The 18,586-nt window shown below is 46.4% G+C and overlaps 1 long non-coding RNA gene across 2 annotated transcripts; it reads left to right on the plus strand.

Moving 5' to 3' along the window:
* The first annotated feature begins 4,104 nt into the window (after window positions 1–4,104).
* On the plus strand, window positions 4,105–8,637 carry LOC134433302 (uncharacterized). 2 transcript variants are annotated; one of them, XR_010031540.1, is made up of 3 exons: window positions 4,105–5,029; window positions 5,720–5,795; window positions 6,564–8,637. It is a non-coding gene; the product is annotated as an uncharacterized LOC134433302 (long non-coding RNA). The 2 variants fall into 2 exon arrangements; XR_010031539.1 differs by having other exon boundaries at window positions 4,105–4,347; window positions 4,855–5,029; window positions 5,720–8,637.
* The last annotated feature ends 9,949 nt before the right edge of the window (window positions 8,638–18,586 follow it).

Raw genomic sequence — 18,586 nt, forward strand, 5'->3', positions numbered from 1 at the left:
ATTTCATTAGAGGCAGAGGTTTTATTTTAAATAATGTAAGTACTATAGAAATGTAAACCGACATACAGAAATATATAATAAATATATAGAGATATAAAGATATAATACCAAACTATGAATAGAAATAGAAATAGAAATCTATGTAAGTAACATAAAGAGATGCAATATATAATATAATTTTTATTATACAGTAATATAAATTCTAAATATACATGCAAATATAAATATGAAAAATATATGATGGGGGGCTCGGAGCAACCCAGGTGCGAGTGTGAGGATGATGGGGGCTCAGAGCAGCCCAGGTGTGAGTGTGAGGATGATGAGGGGCCGGCTCCTGCCGGGGCGAGGCTTTGCCTCAGCTCCCTTTTGCATGGAGCTGCTGAGTGAAGGGGTTTATGGGGCGCTCCCGGCGCTGTCTCATGGAAGGACTGCGGGAGCTTCCCACAGGGTCGGGGAAACGCCTGGATCCGCGCTTGGGTACGTGGAGCATCGCTTAAAGGAGGTGCCGAGGGATGAATCTTTGTGGCGGGGAGCAGCAGCCGAACAGGTGAGCCCGTGTGGGTTTGGAGCGGGGACTTTTCTCCTTCCCCTTTGCAATTTCATCTTGCCAGTCCCTCCCCGGTTCCCCAGGAACAAAAGTGGAGCTTATGAAGACAAAAGGAATTACGGAGAAGGAAGCAGCTCCTCTTCTCTTATTGTCTGTGTTTGAACTGAGGGGATCCCTCTTCACTTGTGGTTTTAAGGGTGTTGATTGCAGGAAAAGCTGCCTTTTCCAGGCTGTTAGGGGTATCCCGGGGGTGACAGGGAATCCCTGCGTTCTATTTTAAGGGGAATGGGAAAAGTATTCTTGTGGTATTATGGGTTTGATTTGAAGGCAGCCCACCCCATTTTCATCACCCTAGGGTTTAAATGGAGGGGGCAGCCCTGGTGTCCCTCCTTTTCAAGGGTTTGAAATCGCCCTTTCCCATCAGTCGAAGGCTTTCATTTGAGGAGCACCCCTTCTTTTCTGCTCTCCTAGGGGGTGAAATTGGAGGGGAGAACACATTTCTTTGCCCTTGTTGAAGTGAGGTGAGCCCCGCCTGCGGCGTAGGTTTCGGGGTTGGCTTGCGGGAAGCCGCAGCTCCGGCAGCGTTTGCAGGGCTGCAATGGGGCTGTGCCGCTGCATTGGAGGGCGCTCCTCGTGCCCGCGGCCCGGCCCGGAACGTTCCCGGCCCGGAACGTTCCCGGCCCGGAACGTTCCCGCTCGGGAGTGCTGCTGGCACGGCCCGAGCAGCTGCCGGGGCGCACGGGGTTTTGGCGTGGCCAGGGCGGCAGTGGCGGAGCCGCGCCGGTGCGAGCCATGCGGAGCCGAGCGGAGCCAGGCCGGGCCGGCCAAGGGCGGCAGAGGCGGCGCGGGCGCTGCTGCACCGGCCCGGGCGGTGCTGGCCGCTCCGTCCGCTCCAGGCGCGGGGCTCGGGCGCCGCCGGTAGCCCCGGGCCCGGTACCGGCCCCGCCGGGCAGGGGCAGCGGGCGGGGCTCCCCGGGACGGCGCCGGCCCCGCGTGCCGGAGCGGCCGCCGCAGGAGCCGCTTTCCTGCCGGGAGCCGCGCTCCGTCCGGGGCCGGCAGCGAGCGCGGGGTTCGGCCGCTCATAGTTCGGCGGTGCCGTGGCTCGGAGGCGCTTTGGAGGCGTTGATTGCATCGCTGTGTTCGGTTTGCAGCGGGTGTACGCTAAGGGTTACGGTGTTCTTCCTGAGTGGTACGGTTCTCGGTGCCGGTAGGGATGATAAAGGTTTGTTTTGGATTGAGTTTTGTAGTCGGAGTTTTTTTTTTTTTCCCGGGGTATTATGTTTAGAAGGGCGTGCAATGATTTTTACGGGTCATAGCGTGAAGCAGCGGTTCGGATTTTAATTCTGTTGTGGTGGCTTTTATTAGCGTGAGTCTGTAGTGTTTGTTTTGGAGGGCTTGAGGTAGCGTCGTGTCGTTCATAGCAGCGGGTTTTTAATCTTTATAATTGCATGTGTGTTTATCGTCTTCCAGGGCTTTTATTTGGTTGGTTTATTTGATTGTAGTGTATGTTTTATGGTTACGGGTAATTTGGGGGACATTGTTTATGGTTACGTTTGTCTTTAGTCTTTGTGTTTGTTTCTAGGTGGTATTTTTATTTTGATAGCTTGAGGCACTATGGGTTTATTCAGTTGGGAATAATTTTTTTGTTGCAGTTTTAAGTTTATCTGGTTTTTGGTATTATTCTTGTTGGTTTCTTTATTTTCTTTTTTTTTGTTGTTGTTGTTGTTGTCTTTTAATTTTTTTGAGTATTGTTTATCAGGGTTTATTTTGGGAACATGGGTATTTATATGGTGGTTTTTAAAACTATTTATTTATTTGGGTAGTTAATTTCTTAGTTTTTAGTGGTTAAGATGTTTTTCCATTTTGTTAATTAGTTCAGGTTTTAAAGTTACTTTTACAGAGGATTGTTTATTCGTTAAGTTAGCGTAGAGGTAGAATTTTGTTGGTTTTTTCTTTTTTAGTAATGTCGTTCAGGGTGAGCGGCACTGGCTTGAGTTGAGTAGATTGGTTTGACTTTTTTTTAGTACTTTTTGTAATTTGCTGTGTGTGTTTCTATAGGATTTTCTTTTATTTTGGTTCCATTTTTCTGTCGTGATGAGAATTGTTATTGAAAAGAGTGTTCTTGGTTTTTTCGCTGACACTTGTTTGGCTGTTGGAGGTATCTTGATGTTTTTGGAAGATATTGGTGAGAATTTGATGCTGTTTGTTTTGTCATTTCATTTAGGAATTGGATTTTAAATATGCAATTATGACTCTAACTATAGTGAAACAAAAGAAATAGATGTGTAGCAATGGGAATGAGCCAATTTTATTTTTATATATTCGGTCAATTTTTAAAATTTAACATGTAACATAAGTCATTATATGTTACAATAAGTTACTCTAATTTTAATAGAGTATTGTGTATGTTTATAGATATATGAATAGAGAATATAAATGTAAATACAAGCCAAGCAAAAATACAAATATATAAATGTATTGCAACTATATGCAGATCTATAAAAACTTATTAATAAATTGTAAATGTAAAATAACATAAATTGATACAATATATAATACACGTAATACTGCATATATTTTATGAAAAATATTATAGGAAATGGATATAAAATAGATATAAATGCGGGTGTGATATATCTATCTACTTATATCTATCATTTGTTGTATATTATGATAAATATAAATATAAAAAAAATTTAGGTAGTTTAAAATAATGGATGGTTTTGTTTTTTCTTTGCCAAAGCAGGGGTTTTAGTGTAAAAATTACAAATACAAATAATATAAAGGTAGAAATATAAGTATAGAAATATATCATAAACACATTAAAGATTTATATAAAAATTAGAAATATAAGGAAAAATAAGTTGTAGCAGTAGATATGGTAAATAATTTAAAAAATAATTCCCGTATATTTTTTGAATAAGGTGCCTATTATATGTAGTTATTAATATAATGCATCAACATAAACTATAAATATATATAAAATATCAACTATCTATAAGAAGGAATAAAAGCTCTGTGTCACATGCAGCAGTAGAAAATTTCAGGCTCCCAGGGAATAAATCGTTTTCTTTAAAGCATTTTCGTTTTGGAGTTTTATTTTTACTCCCGGGTAGCCTGAAAGTTTCTACTGCTGCTTTTTTATTCTGAAGGTGGAAAGGTAAACCAAGATCAGAAATAGAAGAAAGGCAAAGGGAAGGGAAGGAAAGGAAAGGAAATGAAAGGAAGCAGGAGAGCAAGGGGGAAGGGAAGTGGTGAAAAAAAAAACAGAGTGAAAAAAGTAAAAAGAGTTGGAGGAAAAAAGAGAGGGCATCCGGGAGGAGCGGTGCTGCCTCAGGTCCTTCCCCGCCCTGGGGCGAAGGACCCGTTTGATGCCCAGGAGGGACTGCAGCTCCCGGTGGCGGGGGACGGAGCCGTGGCTGTCAGCCCGAGACTACAACTCCCGGCAGGCCCTGTTGCCGGCGCGGCGTGTGACGCAGCGGCTGACGCGGCACGTGAGTGGCTGCCAGCCCGAGACTCCAACTCCCGGCAGGCCCTGCTGCCGGCGCGGCGTGTGACGCAACGGCCGACGCGGCCCGGCATTTTTCTCTAAATCGGCAGTAAATACAGCTGAGTAAAATTAGCTTGGTTTTCTTCCTTCTTTTGTAACTGAACTGTTTTTATTAAAAATTCTATTTGAATATGTAGAAAAAGTGGGGATGTCCTGTAATATATCGTAGCTTTTCTTGTTTACAGGGTGCTCAGAAAGCATGCGTCCCTTAGAGTCCCACAGAAAGGTTCTCAGTGCGCTCTCTATCAAGGTATGTATTTACAAATAAGTGATCCCTTTAGATATTTGCCTGTGTACCTTTTCCTGTAATTCAGAGCTTGCGTTCTGTGGGTTGTATGATAAAGCTGTAAAACATGTAAGAATGGTTTTGCAAGTCTGAATCGTTGAAGGCAGCAATAAGTGGATTTAGAGCCTGTTCTTGAGCAGACAAAGGGAAAAAGTGTGACTCTGATGCTGAACTTGTCATTTTTCATTTGACTTGTCTTGAATGATTTAGGAATAGAGAGAACTAGAAAAAGAGAGAAATAGAATCGATTATTGAGCAGTCCTCAAATGCTCACCATAATTCAGTGTAGAGCCAAAGGGAAGGGTGATGGAACAGAGCTCTGTGCTTTGGAAGGAAATAAATTTAAACCTGATCTCCGCACAGAGTCTCACTAACTTCTGTGGTTTTAAAATACAAAATACGTTTAGGAAGTGTTGGAAGTTAGTATTTTGGGAAAGAAACGGCAGTTCCACAGAACATTCCATTTCACAGAGGCTCTAGGAAGGATTCATGTTGTAACTGCTGTCACTGCAATCAGTTGGTGGTTCAGCCTTGAAACGTGCACTTGGCCTTCTATAAAGCGCTGTTTTGTTTGCCTTTCATTGCTATGAGTCTTGATAAATTGGAGAAGAGCCCAAGAGAAATTTTTCATCCCTTGATATAAAAGGTAGGAAGTGACTTTTTTTGGTTTGGTTCTTTTTCTTTATTATTTCCTGGAAATAAAAGTAATTAAGTATAGGTACTACTGGTTTGTTTCTTCCAGTAGCAGATGATAACAATAGCAGTAGTAATAGTAAAAATAATAATAGAAATAATAATAATAGCAATGTAATACTACCTAAACTGTCTTTATCCATTGGACTGGCCATTTCAAATCAAAACTTCTAAACACAAATCAAACCATCATCCTTGTAGAATCTTTCACAGCAGCGGGCTAAAGATCCTGGTTTTGTTGACAGGATTTATTGGTTCTGGAAGAGCAAGAGGGAAGTACAAGCCTAACTACTTCTAGCTCACAGACCCGTCCAGTGAACCCAGCTTTGTGTTTTGGTGGGCTTTTGATGACTTTGAAATCAATTGCTCATTCCAGTAAAAAAAATTCATGTTTTTTTGAACGTGACAGCAGAAATAACTTTAAGCACCAACTTAATAATAATAGATCACCAGTTTAAGTTAAAAATTCATGCTATACTAACAAAGTTCAAAGGTAAATTATTACCTATTAGGAGATGGTATAAAGTGTATGTTCTAATGTGTAATGCAAAGATACATACATACCAGATAGTCCTTAGAGGAAACAAATTTTTATGACTGCTGTTTGATTGTTTACCATACGATATTTGGTTTTATTTCCCAGGGATCGGTGAATTTTAACTTTGGAGTCCTCTATGCTAAGGATGCTCAGCTTACAGATGATGAAATGTTCAGTAATGGTGAGTTTTTCACGTTCTCTTTAATTGCTGTGCTGATCTGAATAAGAAAAAAACAAAAGCAAGAGGGAAAAAAAAGGATGGTTTATTATTTTTTACGCTGTTATGTTTGTTTCCTCAGTATTTGCTGCAGCTCTGCTTACCCAAGCTTTGTGTTCCTTCTGTCCCACTGGGAGTTGCCCAGTTTGGTTGCATCTGGTGAAATTCACCCTGAGACCTTACACAACTAGCTCAAACTACGTGAGAGCCATTTGCAGTTCTCTCCAGACACCTGGAGAATGGGTGACGTTTCTGAGGGTCTGGCAAGTGTACTTCTATCAAAACTCAGTCTGTGAAGTTTCTGGGGAAAACCCTTCTGTGTCCTGAAGGGTTCAAACTCCTGTGAGGATCCATTTATCAGGTGCTCACCTGGATGGTTCCAGCTCTTAAAGTGAACACTTGTACTCTTACCCTGTAGTTTACATCTATTGTATTTTTGTTATTTTGCAAGATTTTTTGTCTTTGCAAAATATTGTGCATTTCACTCTTTGGAACCTCTCAGATGGTTCTTTGGTGCAGCACCACCCCATGGGACACTTGGCTGCTGTCCTGAAGGGGATGGTCACTAGAATTGTAAATTCTGGAGAGTTTATAAGTCTTCTGTCCCCAGGGAGGTACCATGCTTTGTTTACTTTTGTTCTGTTTGTTAGGCGCTGCTTCTCGTTGCAAGTATGAATTTCAAACTGCCCTGTTCTTATTTTAACTGTTTTCCTGGTTCTCTCCGTCCGACAGGGAAAGACTCTCATATCCTCGTCGTCGGGCTCGGTGCTGTCCAAGAAGATACAGAGACTAAAAAAATCATAAGCAGCAAAATATGACTGCAGGGAAAAGAAGCTGGAGAGAACAGAATGTGATATTGTTATCCTTACCCTGTATTAGAAACATCCGCTGTGCCTTGATGCTGGCAGCTGCCAGGGGCTTGTTAGCTCTTTGTAGGCAGGTGTAGGTGTTCACTTGTAGGTTTTTTCTCTGGACAAGTCAATTCAAACTTTGCTAAGCTTATATATGCAAATTACTCTCTAGCACAGTCCAGCATGACATTTTTGAATGTTGTAAAAATACCATGTTACTTGGAAATTGCTAATGATGAGAAGCTTTAGGGGAAAATAAGATGTCAGTGTTGGGAGATGTGAGAAGAATTTTGAGGGGATGTTAGACTGAAATAAAGCACACTTGAAGCTGGACTGGCATGCTGGCAGATCCCCTATTAAACAGTAGTGCTGAGATTAGCCTGGGGGTTGCCCATTGTTTCTGTAGAAATAAATGTTTTCTGGTCTTCAGAAGTAAGCTGCTTTGAAAAGCTGGAAGGCGCAGCATAGTGACAATCCGTGTGCTTCGCATTAAAAATAGATTTCAGAAGGGTCCTAGGCTTTTGTCTTTTCCTAGAAGTCGATGTAATCCTGTCGAGGAGTTTTTAATTCTGTGCTGCCATGTCATCAATCAGGGCCCTGTCGTACTAATCATCATACAGATGCAAAACAAAAAATCAGACCCCGTCCCAAGCACTTAGAGCCCAGAATACGATTTCCTCAGGCTGCCATTTGTGTGCCATCGGTACTCACCATGGAAGCGAGCTGGGGATTGTTGCACCCGTTGGGAACAAACCGCTTCTTGTCACACAGAAATGGAATTGGGACGACGCCTCGGCCAGCCCCTCTGTGCCATCGTCTCCTGAATCTGCAGCAGAGCAGTTCCAGTCCATCCGGGCACGTGCAATCCAGTTCCTGATGATCTGAGCACACGGAGCAGTGCTCAGCTGCTGTGGGGGGCTCAGGGAAGGCAGAGTGTGCATTGTCATCTTCCTGAACCTACAGACAAATCAAAGTGAGAAGCCACAGGGTGGAAATCAGTTGCATATATGCTAAACAAAACTTGCAGGTTGTTTTTAAGAATTGTTTTTGCTTGTTCTTTGTTGTGCTTCTGTGCTTAGAAAACCTCCCTTTAAAATCAGTTCAGTTCATCAGTTGAACCTTTGTTTGCAGACCCTCAGTGAGCAGAATTTGTTGCAGACTCAGTGCACGCTGTGCCGGCCTCCCGGGAGTGTGAGGAGCTCATGTGTGCTACTTTTTGCTTTAGGACGCTCTGAGGTATTTATTCCTTTTGGGATACGTGATGAGAATTCCCAAGAGAGGTAGTTATAAGGTATGACATTGGGAAAAAGCCTGTGTGGTTGGAATGTTGTTGCTGTCAAAAGTTAATTTTTCCTTCATTCTTAGCCAGTAGTTAGCTTTTTGCTTTATTTTTGTGGTATCAGTATTTTATTGTTTAAAAAATTCCTTCAAAATAACTTCAGTGGTCGCCCACCAGTACCTTGTTCAGATTTGCCTATTTGCTTGTAGCTGAAATGTTCACATCTTGATTATCATTCTATTTAAGAAACTGCTGCCCAGCCAACTAATAACTGAATATCCATCTGTCTAGGACACGGGGAGAGGATTTAGGTAATGTCTTTGTTTCCAGAAAAAAGTTCCAGTGTACTTTCTAAACAGAGGAGAAGGGGGTGAAGACTCTGGGCTCTGATGCCGTTGGGGCACCCCAAGGTCCCCAGGAGAGGGAGCCCCACTGCGGTGCAGGAGCAGGTGTGTTCTCATCTAATATTGAACAAATTATAAATATGAAAATTATAAACATGAAAATATTTTTAAAATACTTAAATAAAGCAGGTTTTCTTTATTGGTCAATAGGCAGGGTTTTGATTGTAAAAATTATAAATACAAATAATATAAAGGTAGAAATCTAAGTTTAGAAATATATAATAAATACATACAGATAAATATAAAAATTAAAAATATAAGAAAAAATTAGTTGTAGCAGTAGATATTATACATAATTTAAATACTAATTTAAATCTATTTTAAAATTGTATATATATATCATAATTAATGTAATACATCCAAAGAAACGATAAATTAAAATATGAATGTATAATTATACAAAGTATAAATAAAAAATATTTCAATATCCTTTAAAAGAAGGGGTTTTTTTATATATTTGGTTAGAGACGGGGTTTTTATTTGGAATAATGGAAGTATTATAGAAGTATAAAACTAAATATAGAATTATACAGTCAATATAGAAAGATATTTATAAAAACACGAGCGAACGACGCCTCCTTCGGCCGAATGGAATGAGCTCAGCCGAACCAAGGCGAGACCGGCCGAACCTGACGGCCTCGAGCGAACCGAGGCCAGGCTTGCGAGGCTGCCTGAACCGAGCCGAGCTCAGCCGAACCGAGCCCGCTGCTCTCGTGCGCGCTAATTAGCGCGAGTGCGGTCACAGCCTAATAAGCTCCTGTGCCACGCCGCGCTCCAGATCGTGTCCGTGGGATGGCCGGGCCGCCCGCGGGACGCGGCAGCAGGAGAGCCCCGAGCCGGGCGAGTTTAACGCGAGGCGCCGCCGCTTGCCCGCCCTCAGGGAGCCGAGCTCAGCCGAACGCGCAGAGAGCGGCTCCGAGTTCGGCCGAAGCGAGCCGGGCCGCGCCGAGCGCAGAGAGCGGCTCCGAGTTCGGCCGAAGCGAGCCGAGCCGCGCCGAGCGCAGAGAGCGGCTCCGAGTTCGGCCGAAGCGAGCCGAGCCGCACCGAGCGCACTGAGCGGCTCCGAGTTCGGCCGAAGCGAGGCGAGCCGAGGCGCGCCGAGCGCAGAGAGCGGCTCCGAGTTGGGCCGAAGCGAGCCGGGCCGCGCCGAGCGCACAGAGCGGTACCGAGTTCGGCCGAAGCGAGCCGAGGTGGCCCGAGCGCAGAGAGCGGCTCCGAGTTCGGCCGAAGCGAGCCGAGCCGCGCCGAGCGCACTGAGCGGCTCCGAGTTCGGCCGAAGCGAGCCGAGCTGTGCCGAAGGGTCGAGTCTGGCCGAATGCAGATGACAGTGGCCGAGTTTAGCCGATTACAGCCGAATTTAGCCGAGCAGCTGTGAGCCTTGAGGTGAGCGTGCATCGTTGCCGGCCTGGGATTGAGTGAAATGCACTAAGGAAACCAGCTTTGGGGAGGGAGGCAGGGAAATCCTCTCCTAACGTTTACCAATTCTTCCGTCAAACTCATCACGGCAGCACAGCGTGAAGACTGAAAGTGTAAGAAGATGTGGAGAGAAACAGAGAATCTGACAGGAGCATCGAACGCACAAGTGCACGAATTTTGCTTTTTTGCTTGGATGGAAACTCAGAAGTTGTAAGGAATTTGGGAAGCTTTTGTTCTAGCTAATAAAAGAAGTTAGTTTAAATTAAAAAAAAAAAAAAGTGGTTTCTTTTTTCTTCACTATTATATTCTTTGCTGGTATATGGTGTGTTGTTTTATTTCTTGGTGTTATTAGCTCTGTGTAAATTGTTTTTTGAGTGAAGCTAACTTTGCATCGGTTGTTTTGTATTTGAGGTAGGATCAATTTCAATAGATTTCTTTCACAGACTTCTGATAGGTATTACTGGGATTTTGGTTTTGTTTACTGTATGCATAAACATAGAGATTTGGTAGGGCCAGCTGGGCTGCTGGAGTTTTGGGTGTGAATTTATTAGATGGCTTTTGTTAAACACAGAATAATTATAGAAGGTAACAGCAAATTACTCAATTACCCAATTTATCCAGCTATGTAACCTTACCACAAAGTTTTATATCTTGCCAGTTTTCTGTTCTTCTGCTCCAGGTAGTTGTTGCAAAAAAGAAAGTACTGCTATTCTTCTGAAGAACTTTCTTCTATGACAAGCCCTTTACTGCCCTTGAATGTGAGTCAGAGGAGCCAAACAGCTGCAGCTGCTCTGAGGGCTTGGTGGGATTGCCCCCTCCCTTTTCCTGGGTGCCATGGGAACGAGAGGCGGGGCACAATCAGGGGTTATTAACCCCAGCCGTGGCTGAGGGGCTTCATACCCTCTCTGGGATGTGCTGGGGCAAGAGCTCTCCTCATTTCAGGGAAGAGGCTCTTTCAGCTCATCTCAGCTTGTTTTCAGCAAGTGTTTCTGGGCATCTGAAGCACAGAGGCTTGGAAGATTCTGTGAAGAAAACAGCATAGAACACAGGGAATGTTTAGGTTTGTGATTTTGGGTTTTGTGTTTAGGGGTGGTAAAGTGCCTTTGTAATTTTTGGTTTTGCTCTGTTTTTTTTTTTTTTTTTGTTGTTGGATTTTTTTTTTGGTGGAAATTTTGGTTTCTTAGGTTTTCTTTTTGGGGTTTTTGGTTGGTTTTCGTTGCTTTCTTTGATTTTTTGGTGGTTTCTGTATTTTTTTTTTATTTTTTTGTGGGGATTTAGGTGTTTTGGGTTTTTTATTTTTGTTTTCTGATTTAGTTTTTTTTTTTTGTTTTGTTTTGTTTTGTTTTTTGGTTTTTTTGTTTTTTTTTTTTTTTTTTTTGTTAAATTGAGGAGTGAGACTCCCTGAAATTCCAAGCTGTGTCAAGCACAACAAATTCTCAGCAGATTCATCATGTCTTCAGAGGGATCTGCCCAGTGTCCAAGATGATGTTTGAGACTCAGGCTTCTGATGAGTTGAGGATTGTGACTGGGAGAGGGAGGGTGATCAGGTATCCAGTTAGGAGTTATTGTGGAAGGGGGGAGGTTTGCAGGCAGCAGGGTGAGAAAGGGTGTTTATTTGTTTATTTGAGGGCCCTCCCACACAAGGCTGTTCAGAAGCCTAGCAGAGGCATTCCCATACAGCACACAAGGTCAGCCACTGCACTCACAGCAATGCCATTTAACTTTGCCTTTCTCTTACCCAGGTGCCACCCCTAATGAAGGCCACAGCCTTGGAATCAGGATGAAGCTGGAGCCTGAGGCAGCCAGGCATACTCAGGAAAAAGCAAGTAGCTGCCTTGGTGGGATTTGGCCCACATAACTCTGGACTCACACTTTGGTTTTGGTTTTCTTTATTGTAGCTGACACCTGAGAGACACCAGCCCAGTGCCAGCAGGACCTTCCCAGGTGACGAGGTGGCCTTTCTATGCACCTGACACAGACTGACATCCCCTGATGTCTGAGAGATAAGTAGAGGGCTGTGACCCACAGAGGGGATGAAGGCATGGTGCTGGTTTGGGAACTACTGGGAGGGGTTTTTGAGTCCAATTTGGAGGTAGGGGGTGTTCATGAAGTGGCCCCTTAGGCCCCATAATAGCCATGTCTCACTTTTGATCACAGTGCTGAGGTGTGCAGGGCAGAGCAGTCCCGGTGTGTCTCGTGTCCTTTGTCTGTTGTGCATTATGTGTTGTTTGTGTATCCCATGTCTTTTACCTTAGGGGGGCCTGTCAGAAACCTTGGCATCATTGTTAGCATCTGTGATCTCTGCATTCCTTGGCCTGGCACCCAGGCCATAGAACTTTTGACTGGGGAGCTCAGACAGGCATCAGACTCTCTTCTCTCTTTGGAAGCATCCAGTCAGGTGTCTTGTCAGGTCTTGTTCTGAGCTGTCTGGACAGCTATGCCCCACCTGGATCCATTATGGTGGATTAGGACTTGTAAGAATGTGAGGGCAGGCAGAGGATTCTGACCATAGGATTCCTAGGCATCGATCTTTGCTGTTCTTGGAATAAATCATTCAGTTAGCATCTTCTTCCTCCAGGGTTCTCTGAGCCTCATCAGCTGACCGTCAGTTTGAACTCAGTCATCTCTCTTAGCATTCTCTCAGTCCTTGCAGCCATTTTCCTTGCCAAGAGATTTCTGTTCCTGTTGTGTCCCCGTTGTCTGTCCTGTCCTGTCCTGTCTGTCCTGTGTCACGGGTGTCAGCACACGTATGTGCCGGAGCTGCTCTGCCCTGCCGCACAGCCTGGTGCGATAGGAGAGGGCCCGGGGACTTGGAATGTGTAATGTGGGGTGTAGTTGGACTCTAGGTGGGATTTGTAGATGGACACAGGATATCTGGAGCTCCTCAGTTATCCTGCAACTGTTTGACTCTTGTCCTAATTTTTTCCTCAGGTTGAGATGGATTAAATCTGTGCCAGAGGGCCCCGTCCCGGGTGAGGGGATTGCCCCGAGCAGGTGAGGCCCCGTGTGTCTCTGCAGCAGAAGTGTGTATGGTGACTGTGTTACAGCACTGTTCTTTGTCTTTCTTTTTAGGAAATCAATCTGGATACCAGCAGCCAAGGTGAGCAGCGGAGAGAAGTGGTTGTTATTGCTCAGCTCTCAAGCACAACAATTTTTCAGAAGATTCATCGTGTCGCAAGAGAGATCTGCCCAGTGTCAAGGATGATGTTTGAGATTGAGGCTTCAGGTGATTCAGGATTGTGACTGGGAGAGGGAGGGTGATCAGGTATCCAGTTAGGAGTTCTTGGGAGGGGGTTTGCAGGCAGCAGGGTGAGAAAGGGTGTTTATTTGTTTATTTGAGGGCCCTCCCACACAAGGCTGTTCAGAAGCCTAGCAGAGGCATTCCCATGTCTTGCAGCACACAAGGTCATCCACTGCACTCACAGCAATGCCATTTAACTTTGCCTTTCTCTTACCCAGGTACCAACCCTAATGAAGGCCACAGCCTTGAAATCAGGATGAAGGTGGAGCCTGAGGGAGCCAGGCACGCTCAGGAAAGGGCAAGTAGCTGACTTGCAGGGATTTGGCCCACATAACTCTGGACTCACACTTTGGTTTTGGTTTTCTTTATTGTAGCTGACCAAGAGGCTCATAGGTGCTCACGAGGCCCTCCGAGGCAGACGCATTTCAGGTGCAAGGTGGATCCACATCGCCGATCATCCAAAAGATAAGTTGAGGGCCACGGCCTGGAGATGAGAGAATAGTGGGTTGGGAGTTCTTGGGGCAGATTTAGAAATTAGCAAAGGGAAAAGCATTCTTCTCCAAGTGCCTCTTAGGACAGCTAAAGGGAGAGGCTCTACTTTTGATGGCAGCTTTCAGGTGGGCAGTGCAGAACAGCTCCGGTGTGTGCCGTCTTCCCTAGTGTGTCTTTGGGGTCCCTTTTGCCCTCTTCCCTCGAGACCCTCACCACAAGCATGATGTGTCGTGTTTCATGTCCCCCTGTTTGTCACGTTCTGTGTCACGGGTGTCTGCAGGTATTTTTGCCGGAGCTGTTCTGCCCTGCTGCATGGCGTGCTTCAGTAGGACAAACCATGGGGAGTTGGAATTTGTGGCGTGGGCTGTACTTGGGCTCTAGCTGCTCTTCCTAGATTGACATAAGGTGTTCGCAGCTTTTGAGTTATCCTGGTGTTGTTTGACATATGTTCTAACTTTCTTTCAGGTGCAGCTGCATTCCATGTGTGGCAGAGGGTCAGGGTTAGGAGGTGCCGGGCCTTCTTAGGAGCACTGTGAGTAGCAGAATGGTGGGGTTTTGACCGATGCGGTGCCAAGGTCAGGCACTGATGTTTGGTTCTCTTTAATCCAGCTGTCTGAGAGACCCCAGCCCGGTGCCAGCAGGACCTTCCCAGGTGACGAGGTGGCCTTTCTTTGCACCTGACAGGGACCAGCATCCCCAGATGTCTGAGAGATAAGTAGAGGGCTGTGACCCACAGAGGAGATGAACGTGGGGTGCTGGGTCAGGACTCCCTGAGGTGGGGGTCTGAGTTGGCTCTGGCAATGAGGGTAGCCAAGATGTGGCCCTTAGGCCCCATAAAAGCAACGTCTCCCTTTTGATCACAGTGCTGAGGTGCGCAGCAGGGCAGAGCAGTCCCGGTGTGTCTCGTGTCACTTGTCTTTTGTGTATTGTGTGTTGTCTGGATATCTCATGTCTCTTATCTTAGCCCTGTGAGGAGCCTCTCAGAAACCTTTCCTAGCATCCGTGATCTCAGTGTTCCTCGCCCTGGCACCCATGCCATGGAACTTTTGACTGGGGAGCTCACACAGGCATCAGAAATGCATCTCTCTTTAGAAGCGTCCAGTCAGATGTCTTGTCATGTCTTGTTCTGAGCTGTATGGACAGCCATGCTGCGCAATGATCCATTATAGCAGACTAGGACTTGTAAGGTTGTGAGGTTAGGGAGAGGATTCTGACTGTAGGATTCCCGAGCCACCATCTTTGCAGTTTTTGGAATAAATCATTCCGTTTGCATCTTCTTCCTCCAGGGTTCTCTGAGCCTCATCAGCTGACCGTCAGCTTCAACTCTTCTTCTTTTGCGTTCTCTCAGTCCTTGCAGCCATTTTCCTTGCTAAGAGATTTCTGTTCCTGTTGTGTCCCCAGTGTTTGTCCTGTCCTGTCCTGTCTGTCCTGTGTCACGGGTGTCAGCACACGTATGTGCCGGAGCTGCTCTGCCCTGCCGCACAGCCTGGTGCGATAGGAGAAGTCCCAGGGACTTGGAATGTGTAATGTGGGGTGTAGTTGGACTCTAGGTGGGATTTGTAGATGGACACAGGATATCTGGAGCTCCTCAGCTATCCTGCAACTGTTTGACTCTTGTCCTAACTTTCTTTTCAGATTGAGATGGATTAAATCTGTGCCAGAGGGCCCCATCCCAGGTGAGGGGATTGCCCCAAGCAGGTGAGGCCCCATTTGTCTCTGCAGCAGAAGTGTGTATGGTGACTGTGTTACAGCACTGTTCTTTGTCTTTCTTTTAGGAAATCAATCTGGATACCAGCAGCCAAGGTGAGCAGCGGAGAGAAGTGGTTGTTATTGCTCAGCTCTCAAGCACAACAATTTTTCAGCAGATTCATTGTGTCCCAAGAGGGATCTTCCCAGTGTCAAGGATGATGTTTGAGATTGAGGCTTCAGGTGAGTTGGGGATTGTGACTGGGAGAGGGAGGGTGAGCAGGTATCCAGTTAGGAGTTATTGGGGGGGTTTTGCAGGCAGCAGGGTGAGTAAGGGTGTTTATTTGAGGCCCCCCCCCCACAAGGCTGTTCAGAAGCCTAGCAGAGGCATTGCCATGTCTTAGAGCACACAAGGTCATCCAGTGCACTCACAGGAATGCCATTTAACTTTGCCTTTCTCTAACCCAGGTGCCACCCCTAATGAAGGCCACAGCCTTGGAATCAGGATGAAGCTGGAGCCTGAGGGAGCCAGGCACGCTCAGGAAAGGGCAAGTAGCTGACTTGCAGGGATTTGGCCCACATAACTCTGGACTCATACTTTGGGTTTGGTTTTCTTTATTGCAGCTGACCGAGAGGCTCACAGGCCATCACGAGGCCCTCCAAGGCAGACTCATTTCAGGTGCAGCGTGGATTCTCATGACTGATCATCCAAAAGATAAGTCGGGGGCCACGGCCTGGAGATGGCGGAGTAGCAGGTTGGGAATCCCTGGGACAGATTTACAAATGAGCAGAGGGGAAAGCAATCTCTTCTGCAAGGGCCTCTTAGGACAGCTGAAGGGAGAGGCTCTGCTTTTGATGGCAGCTTTCAGGCGGGCAGTGCAGAACAGCTCTGGTGTGTGTCGTGTTCCCTGGTGTGTCTTTGGGATCCCTTTTGCCTTTTCCCCTCGAGGCCCTCACCACAAGCATGATGTGTCGTGTTTCATGTCCCCCTGTTTGTCACGTTCTGTGTCACGGGTGTCTGCAGGTATTTTTGCCGGAGCTGTTCTGCCCTGCCGCATGGCGTGCTTCAGTAGGACAAACCATGGGGAGTTGGAATTTGTGGCGTGGGCTGTACTTGGGCTCTAGATGCTGTTCCTAGATTGACATAGGGCGTTTGAAGCTTGTGAGTTATTGTGGAGGTGTTTGACATATGTTCTAACTTTCTTTCAGGTGTGCATGCAGAGGGTCAGGGTTAGGAGGTGCCGGGCCTTCTTAGGAGCACTGTGAGTAGCAGAGTGGTGGGGTTTTGACCGATGCGGTGCCAAGGTCAGGCACTGATGTTTGGTTCTCTTTAATCCAGCTGTCTGAGAGACCCCAGCCCGGTGCCAGCAGGACCTTCCCAGGTGACGAGGTGGCCTTCCTTCACACCTGACAGGGACCAGCATCCCCAGATGTCTGAGAGATAAGTAGAGGGCTGTGACCCACAGAGGGGATGAACGTGGGGTGCTGGGTCAGGACTCCCTGAGTTGGGGGTCTGAGTTGGCTCTGGCAATGAGGGTAGCCAAGATGTTGCCCCTTAGGCCCTATAAAAGCAAAGTCTCCCTTTTGATCACAGTGCTGAGGTGCGCAGCAGGGCAGAGCAGTCCCGGTGTGTCTCGTGTCACTTGTCTTTTGTGTATTGTGTGTTGTCTGGATATCTCATGTCTCTTATCTTAGCCCTGTGAGGGGCCTCTCAGAAACCTTTCCTAGTATCCGTGATCTCAGTGTTCCTCGCCCTGGCACCCGTGCCATAGAACTTTTGACTGGGGAGCTCACACAGGCATCAGAAATGCATCTCTCTTTAGAAGCATCCAGTCAGATGTCTTGTCAGGTCTTGTTCTGAGCTGTACGGACAGCCATGCTGTGCAATGATCCATTATAGCAGACTGGGACTTGTAAGGATGTGATGTTAGGGAGAGGATTCTGACTGTAGGATTCTCGAGCATCCATCTTTGCAGTTTTTGGAATAAATCATTCCGTTTGCATCTTCTTCCTCCAGGGTTCTCTGAGCCTCATCAGCTCGCCATCATCTTCAACTCTTCTTCTTTTGCGTTCTCTCAGTCCTTGCAGCCATTTTCCTTGCTAAGAGATTTCTGTTCCTGTTGTGTCCCCGGTGTTTGTCATGTCTTGTGTGTCCTGTGTCACGGGTGTCTGCACGCATTTGGGACGGGGCTGCTCTGCCCTGCCGCATAGCCAGCTGCAATAGGAGAGGGCCCGGGGACCTGGAATGTGTAATGTGGGGTGTAGTTGGACTCTAGATGGGATTTGTAGATGGACTCATCATATCTGGAGCTCATCAGTTATCCTGCAACAGTTTGACTCTTGTCCTAACTTTCTTTTCAGATTGAGATGGATTAAATCTGTGCCAGAGGGCCCCATCCCAGGTGAGGGGATTGCCCCAAGCAGGTGAGGCCCCATTTGTCTCTGCAGCAGAAGTGTGTATGGTGACTGTGTTACAGCACTGTTCTTTGTCTTTCTTTTAGGAAGTCAATCTGGATACCAGCAGCCAAGGTGAGCAGCGGAGAGAAGTGGTTGTTATTGCTCAGCTCTCAAGCACAACAATTTTTCAGCAGATTCATTGTGTCCCAAGAGGGATCTTCCCAGTGTCAAGGATGATGTTTGAGATTGAGGCTTCAGGTGAGTTGGGGATTGTGACTGGGAGAGGGAGGGTGAGCAGGTATCCAGTTAGGAGTTACTGGGGGGGGGTTTGCAGGCAACAGGGTGAGTAAGGGTGTTTATTTGAGGGCCCCCCCACACAAGGCTGTTCAGAAGCCTAGCAGAGGCATTGCCATGTCTTAGAGCACACAAGGTCATCCAGTGCACTCACAGGAATGCCATTTAACTTTGCCTTTCTCTAACCCAGGTGCCACCCCTAATGAAGGCCACAGCCTTGGAATCAGGATGAAGCTGGAGCCTGAGGGAGCCAGGCACACTCAGGAAAGGGGAAGTAGCTGACTGCCTGGGATTTGGCCCACATAACTCTTGACTCACACTTTGGTTTTGGTTTTCTTTATTGTAGCTGACCAGAGACTAACAGGTGATCACGGGGCCCTCCGAGGCAGACTGATTTCAGGTGCAACGTGGATGCACATCCCCGAGCATCCAAAAGCTAAGTTGAGGGCCACGGCCTGGAGATGGGCGAGTAGCAGGTTGGGAATCCCTGGGGCAGATTTAAAAATTGGCAGTGGGAAAAGCAATCTTCTGCAAGGGCCTCTTAGGACGGCTAAAGGGAGAGGCTCTGCTTTTGATGGCAGCTTTCAGGCGGGCAGTGCAGAACAGCTCTGGTCTGTGTCGTGTTGTCCGGTGTGCCATGTTCCCTAGTGTGTCTTTTGGGTCCCTTTTGCCTTCCCACCTCAATCCCCTCAGCA

This window comes from Melospiza melodia, unplaced genomic scaffold (genome assembly GCF_035770615.1).
Source record: "Melospiza melodia melodia isolate bMelMel2 unplaced genomic scaffold, bMelMel2.pri scaffold_178, whole genome shotgun sequence".
NCBI classification, from domain to species: Eukaryota; Metazoa; Chordata; class Aves; order Passeriformes; family Passerellidae; genus Melospiza; species Melospiza melodia.